We start from the raw sequence: 7,989 nt of genomic DNA, 5'->3' as shown, positions 1-7,989 counted from the left end.
GATTTAGCTCAGCGGTAGAGTGCTTGCCTAGCAAGCGCAAGGCCCTGGGTTCGGTCCCCAGCTCCGAAAAAAAAGAACCAAAAAGAAAAGAATGACTGCACTCACAGTTATGATAGAGAGGAGACAGGTTGGTGTTTCTTGGGCTGAGTTGTGAGTTGAATATGAAAATCTTACTAATTTCCATTTTCTAGACAAAGGAACTGAATAGGTCAGGGACTAAAATCCATGTTAATTCAGCCTTGCTCTCACACCTTTCTAGTCGATTTCTGCCTTCCTAAAATATCTGTATTTCCCTTCAGTATATCAACAACTCCCTCAGTTGCTTATAACTACCCCCGGAATGTTAATTTTCCTCAGAGTTGTGATTTATTTAAATGGCCAAAAATATCCAGATTCTGATATCAAATCCCATGTCATAATGAAGAAGTAGGAAAAATGCTCCAATATCAGCATTTCCTAGCTCTCTGGAACATACTCTTAGTCTCAAAGAGACATTCAGCTATCTGATAAATGTTCATTAAAGATGTTCTGGGTCCTGTGTGCTTGCTGTGTGTAAGATTTGGATGGTGCTCTGGCCTAAAAATCTGAAGTCAGAAAAGGAACAATCGTTTGTATTGTTGGACAATGGTTGGGATTTGTGCCATGGAAAGATAGGTGTGATGACTAGGAATCTTTACTCAGGGAAGTACTGTCACTTGAAAGAACTGTGGGTCAAGGAAGGAAAATGAGTGGTTGCGAAGAGTTCCAGGCAGAGGAAAATGTCTCCAGAAAGAAATTGTGTGGGGTGAAAGAGCTGGCCAAGTCGAGGGAACATTCAAAGGGACAGCGTGGCTGTATGGTGATGAAACAGGTGACAGGGCTTATGCCACCTTGGATTCTGACCCTCATAATAAGCTACCAGGAGGCTTTGAGCAAGAGGATGAGGCTCATCTGTAAAGGATTACTTTGACTACTCCTTGAAGAATGCATTCATGAGGTGACTAAGAAGTAGAGGGTGGAAGATACACAAGGAGTCCAGAAGCCAGGCAAGAGGGTGGCAGCTGTGAGAATTAACAGACCCGTAGTCATCTTGAGCTGCCCTTAAGCGATGCTGTAGGCCCGATGGCCTGAACATTGGAAATGTGTTCCCGACAGTTCTGAAAGCTCAAAGTCTAAGGCTGTTGTGCTAACATGGCCAGGTTACAACGAGCACTCTGTTCCCACTGATGTCCACCTGTGTCCTAACATGGTAGAGAGAAAAAAAAAAAAAAAACTCTGGTCTTTTCATCTTCTGAGGCACGAATTCCCCCAAGGGAGTCTTCTCAATTAAGACCTCATCTGAACATCCCAAAGCGCCATTGAGAGTTAGGACTTCAACATGGGAACATGGAGGGAAACAAATACCCAATGTATAATAACAGCTTTAAGAAGCATTTGAAGGGGTTGGGGATTTAGCTCAGTGGTAGAGCGCTTGCCTAGCAAGCTCAAAGCCCTGGGTTCGGTCCTCAGCTCCGGGGGAAAAAAAACAAACAAGAAGCATTTGAAGACGAAATTTTGATAGTATTTGACGATTGATTGAAGGGGCTAAAAAAACCAAGCAGATATTAAAGATGATCCTAAGTCCCTAACACAAACCTCTGGGAGGATAATAGAGTGTTCTCCCTAAGAAACATTGCAAAAGGGAGAGATTCGAGATTGTATATTTAGTAGTCGGCGTGTCCAACTTTGGTTTGTTTCAGTACAAGCTAGAAGAAATGTCAAGATGGCAGACAGATACATGGAGCTTGGGCTCCAAAAAGAGGCCTGAATGAATGTATAAATTTAAAAAGATTAACTTGTTGTTAACAACAGATCAACGTGCACAAGATTCCCAAAGGAGTGAGTATGTCAAGTACAGAAGGGAAGAGAGCATGAGGTTGGGAGCAGAGCCACTCAAGCAAGCATACATCAAACCGGTGAGCAAACGTATTTGCAGAAATAACTTTGTCTTCACCGTCTGCCTTTCTATCAGTAGGGCCGCTTTGACTCCAAATGGCTTTCCCATCCCTCTGGCTTTTAGACAAGATCTCGGGAGGAGGAATGTCAACCAGAAGGAGCTAGAAAGAGGAAGCAGAGAAATACGAGGGGAAAAGGAGAGACTGCAGTGTCCTTGAAGAAGGAAGTACAGATGTTTGAGGAAGCTCTGAGCTGTCAGCTCTGGCAAATAAGACACGTGTTGGTGGTTAGATTTAGCAGCGTGAGCCAGACGGGTTCACTTGGGAGTCATGGGACTAGAGGCAAAGCATAGTGAGTTAGGACGAGATTTGGACAAACTTGTTTTGTTTTGGAAAGGTGGGGGGAGGACAAGCTGCCTCTGCAGAAGGTAGACTGAACTAAAGTATACAGCAGCGACTCAAGAACAGAGATTCGGAGGAGTCTCAAAAGCAAGACTGACTTCTGCTGCTTCTTCTGCTGCTGTATTAGAAACTACATTTTCATAATGGGATATCCTTGTAGGACGGGTCACACATGAATACTGCCTTTTAGAAATGGTGACTTGGGGCTGGGGATTTAGCTCAGTGGTAGAGCGCTTACCTAGGAAGCGCAAGGCCCTGGGTTCGGTCCCCAGCTCCGAAAAAAAAAAAAAAGAACCAAAAAGAAATGGTGACTTGTTCCTTAATTGCATCTCATCCCCATAGAACTTTGCTCCAGTATGTGCAGGACATGGGTCAAGAAGACGTGTGGCTCCCCTCGCACAGGGGACAGTGACTCATTTTCAGGGTGTATCCTTCCAGAGTGGATGGCTTCTACTTGCCTTCGTGTAGCTTACATTGAGCAGCACGAAAATGCCAGACAGGACTTTTAAAACCATGAGATCAGTGAGAGAATTTTGATGAGAAAGAGAAAGACAGAGAGAGAGAGAGAGAGAGAGAGAGAGAGAGAGAGAGAGAGAGAGCAGCTATTCCACATAGGAATAAAAAAACAAAACTACCTCCGAACAGAAGTTCCATGAGTGGCTCTCCCAGAGAGACAGAGCGTGAAGCCACAAGACAATGGTGAAGATGACATGGTGCTCTTGCTCTCATGGCTATTATAGTTCTGTTCTAGTCATTTTCATTTTAGATATTCAGAATTTCATTTTAGATATTCAGAATTTTCACATTTGGTACTAATAGAGATTTGCTGTGATGATAAACATTTTTTTTCTTTTCTTTTTTTTTGGAGCTGGGGACCGAACCCAGGGCCTTGCGCTTGCTAGGCAAGCGCTCTACCGCTGAGCTAAATCCCCAACCCCATGATAAACATTTTATTACACCACCGAACCACAGTTCTTTCTTCTTTCTTTTTGAGAGCACAGTTGTTCAGGTTTCCCACAACATTAACACCAGTTTTCGGTGCTCGATTTTTGATAAAATGTCTGTATGAGGCAACTTAAGAGAGCAAAGCTTCGTGTTTCCCTCACAGGGAAGGTGAAGTAGCAGGAGTTTATAGCACGGCTTCTTAAATGGCACCAAACCACGAAACAGAAAGCTGTAATGAAGAGGATATTTGAACGTGCTTGGAAAAGATGAAAAAAATTCAGTCATTAACATTATTTTATGGCTTGCAAAATCTAAAGCAATCTAAAACTTTGCATTGAATTTGATCCCCTTTCGCCCTGTAAAGTCTGGCTTAAGCAAAGAACAGGAGGAGGAAGAGAAAGAGGAACATGAGGAGAAACAAAAGTATTGCTTCACGTTATCTGGAAGGGGTCCAAAACGGCACCATGCACAGCGTTCAGAAGCACAAAGGATTAAGCAAGAGCCAATCTCCTGTGAGGATCCCTGCCCTCCATAATGTCTATGCGTCACATAGTCTAGGGCGTCACATGGCTTCACTCGGTGGAAGAAGACGAGCAACTTCCCATGTTCCAAAAGCAGCAGCCACGTTTGTCTTACCGGCTCTGTGCGGCTCACTGACTCTGATTGGCTCGTGCATCAGTCTCTGACCGGTAACAAGAGCCCTTGTGAGGCTGCAATTGACTGAACCTGAATATACCCAGCTCTGGATGTGAAATTGAATGGACCAACATCGACAGAACGCAGAAGGGAAGGGACAACAATGTGTCCTCCACAGACAAAGCAGAGCTATGACTCCTTTTCAGGGGATGAAATAAAGGCAACCTAGATAGCCAGCCATCGTCTGTGGCAGGTCTGGAGTAATGGCGGACTCAGCTGCGCTCCTCCTCTTGATCTCGAGTTAGCCAGCATACCTCTTCTACTGCTCCTGTGGATTGTGGTTCTGCAGATTGACTCTCCTTTTCATCCCTTTGGTCTGCTGAGAATCAGACCTTGTCCCATCTCTATTTTTCTGTGTTTGAAATAGACAAAAATCAATCCACTATACAAATGCAAAGGAGCAACACTTACCAAAACCACAAAGATTTGTTTCTGCTAATAACCAGACCATGGGAAATAAGTTATGCTACTTTAAGGTTTCCTTTCTGTGACTCAGTGACCATACCCTCTGGGTAATCTGTATCACCCTCTTCCTGGATGTGAGCTATTGAGTGCCTCTAGCCCGGCGCTCACATACACCGAGCTGATGTTTTGTTTACTGACTTGTGCAAAGCACCAGTCCTGTGCTAGCTCTGTGGGTTCCTTGAAGGCAGGAAATTAATTTTTATCTTTCTAGAACCAGGACAAAGTTCACTGTCAGGGACTTACACGGTGGAAGGTCAATAAATGTTTTCTAAATGAGCAAGTGCCTCATAACCCAATCTCATCTGATTTTTGATAACAGACCTATGAAAAAGAGATGATCAATCAGAGACTCGGAGAGGTAAGGTGAGGGACTAGCCAAGATCACGTACAGCAGGATTGGCACTGGGGTCTGTCTGCTGCTGCAAAACAAAACAAAACAAGCAAAACAAACAAATAAACAAAACCTGCTTGTTTGGAATAAGGTGCTAATTGGATGCTAATTGGATGTCTTACGCCGCTCTGCCAGTGTTACCTAGCGCTTTCTCTACAGCCCCTGAACACAGGTGCGCTTTCTTGCCTCTTTGCTTTTGGTGGACTCTGTCGATTTTGATTACTACAATCTTATCATTTTCCAAGTATAAACATAATCTGTTTTATAAAACAATCTTATCGTATAGCTCCGCCATTCAGGTCCTGCCTCCCCATCCACAGTGGTGTGATTGGCCCACGATCACAACCGGTGGATCCTGAGTGGGGAATCAGGCAGAACGGCGTCGGCCTGAGTGAAGGCGGGAGAACGGACTCTCCAGGGGCAGCCGAGTGAGACAGCTCATTTTAATGGGACCAAAGGCTTTGGGGGTAAGAAGGGGTTATGGGTGAGTGTCCATCACTGACAGAGGCCAGGGTGCTGGGGATGTCTCCTTGGCATCAGAAAGAATTGCAGATGCTGCTGGACTTGACTTTATAAGGGGAGAGGACATTTTTAACCTGGCTACTGGGCCAAGACACTCAGGATAGAGTGGGGCATGGGTGTGGGTATCGATCCTACCCTGCCAATCTCAGGATGAGATTTCTGGGGTTTGCCACATCTTGACCCCACTCTTGCTCCAAGACCCCTTCCCCCAGTTCCACGCTCCCTGGCCTCGCACAGCCCAAAAATCACTCTTATCCAAAATCTCACGTCTTGAGTTTGCTGAGCAATAGCCGTTTATGGCCACATGATACTGTTCAAAGTACCACTGAGACTCTTAGTTTCCATATCAGCTTTCAAGACCATGTCTGTGTTCTCTGTGGCCCCAATACAAAAGCGTGCATCAAGCTGACTTTACAAAAACACCACTGAGTGAACTCATGGTATCATTGTGGTGCCTTTTTGACATGGCAACTATTTTTTTCCCCTGACTATGACCCAGAACTACTTAACTAATTGTTTCTCTCTTCACTCCTTCAGTTTGCATAGGCTGTGTTCTCTCTCAGCAGCTTTAGGGATCTCACGCATTCGGGACCACCAACTACATGTCAGCAAATTTAAGTAGAACGTCACCTTCCATAATTGTTAATGTGCAGTTTTGCAAGTTGTTGGAAGATAAATCTTTGTAGTGTTTTTAATCTTTTAATTTTAAAAGGACCAGGGACCAGCAGATAAAAAGAAGAGGGGTTTCTTTCAGGTGTTTCCAGAGATAATTTAACTGACTGACAAGAAAAGCCCAAACTAACCAGAAGGTGATTAACTGGTATTAACTGGTATTTCCAACTGCACTCAGAGACAGAAAGGATGAGGAATGTGGGAGGAGAGAGGATCTGCTGCCATCAAAACAAGACTAACACTTACAGCGGCAAAATAATATCAAAACAGGAACCGGTAACGTATCCTGCCCTCAATAACGCCACGGTTTTCAGAAACTTGAAGCAGCTCAAAATTCTGAGTCAGGCAATGTGATCAAAAGATAAAGGATTTTAACCAGAAAAACGCACCCAAAGCTCACGTCATCCCCCACAAGTTATGGTGTGAGACGTAAGCGCTGGGTGGAGGGATGGATTATAAGTCACTTTTTTTTTTTTTGGTTCTTTTTTTCGGAGCTGGGGACCGAACTCAGGGCCTTGCGCTTCCTAGGCAAGCGCTCTACCACTGAGCTAAATCCCCAGCCCCTATAAGTCACTTTAAAACAACGACTTTGTAGAATTGTTTCAGACGTGAATTACACCGGGCCCGTAGGGTGTTAATGTCACTGTGTAAGCATTCGCCGCTCAAGCCCGACAACTTGAAGCCATGTGCAGCTGGAAGGAGAGAGCTGACTCCTAAAGTTGTCCCAGAAGTAGACCCACACACCTGTGGACACTTGATCTTTGACAAAGAAGCCAAAAATATATACATCTCCAATAAATGGTAAATAGTGCTGGTCTGACTGATGGACTGTATGTAGGAGAATGAAAATAGACCCATGTTTATCATCTTGCACTGTGCTCAAGCCCAAGTGGATCAAGGACCTCCACATAAAACCAGATACCCTGAATCTAATAGAGGAGAAAGAGGGAAAGAGCCTTGAATTCGCTGGCACAGGGGAAAAATTCCTGAACAGAACTCCAATGGCTCAGGCTCTAAGATCAACAACTGATAAATGGGACCTCATGAAACTGAAAAGCTTCTGTAAGGCAAAAGATAACGTCAATAGGACAAATCGGCAACCTACAGATTGGGAAAAAAATCTTTACTAAACCTACATCTGATAGAAGGCTAATATCCAAAATATATAAAGAACTCAAGAAGTTAACCTCCAGAGCCAAATAACCCTATTAAAAATGGGGTACAGAGCCAAACAAAGAATTCTCAGCTGAGGAATATTGAATGACTGAGAAGCACCTAAAGAAATGCTCAACATCCTTAGTCATCAGGGAAATGCAAATCAAAACAACCCTGAGATTCCACCTCACACCAGTCAGAAAGGTTAAGATCAAAAACTCAGGTGACAGCAAATGCTGGTGAGGATGTGGAGAAAGAGGAACACTCCTCCATTGTTGGTGGGATTGGAAACTGGTACAACCATTCTGGAAATCAGTCTGGAGGTTCACCAGAAAATTGGAACTAGTTCTACCTGAAGACCCAGCTATACCACACTTGGCCATATACTAAAAGTATCCCCACCATACCACAAGGACATGTACTTCACCATGTTCATAGCAGCCTTATTTGTAATAGCCAGAAGCTGGAAACAACCCAGACATCATCCTTCAATGGAAGAATGGATACAGAAAATGAGGATTATTTACACAATGAATATTATCCAGCTATTAAAAAAAGAGAACATCGTGAATTTTGCAGGCAAATGGATAGAACTAGAAAATATCACCCTAAGTGAGGTAATTCAGACCCAAAAGGACAGGCATGGTGTGCACTCACTGAGTAGTGGATATTAGCCATAAAGTACAGAATACCTAGGATATAACCCACAGACTGTAAGAAGTATGCCAAGGGAAAAGGCCCAAGTGAGGATGCTTCAATTCCACTTAAAAAAGGAGAAGGAAATAATCATAGGAGGCAGACGAAGGGAGGAACCTTGGTGGGGAAGGG

This window comes from Rattus norvegicus, chromosome 14 (genome assembly GCF_021556685.1).
Source record: "Rattus norvegicus strain SHRSP/BbbUtx chromosome 14, alternate assembly SHRSP_T2T, whole genome shotgun sequence".
In the NCBI taxonomy this organism is placed as follows: domain Eukaryota; kingdom Metazoa; phylum Chordata; class Mammalia; order Rodentia; family Muridae; genus Rattus; species Rattus norvegicus.
The sequence above is the reverse complement of the archived record's forward strand: the minus strand, read 5'-3'. Positions refer to the sequence as shown.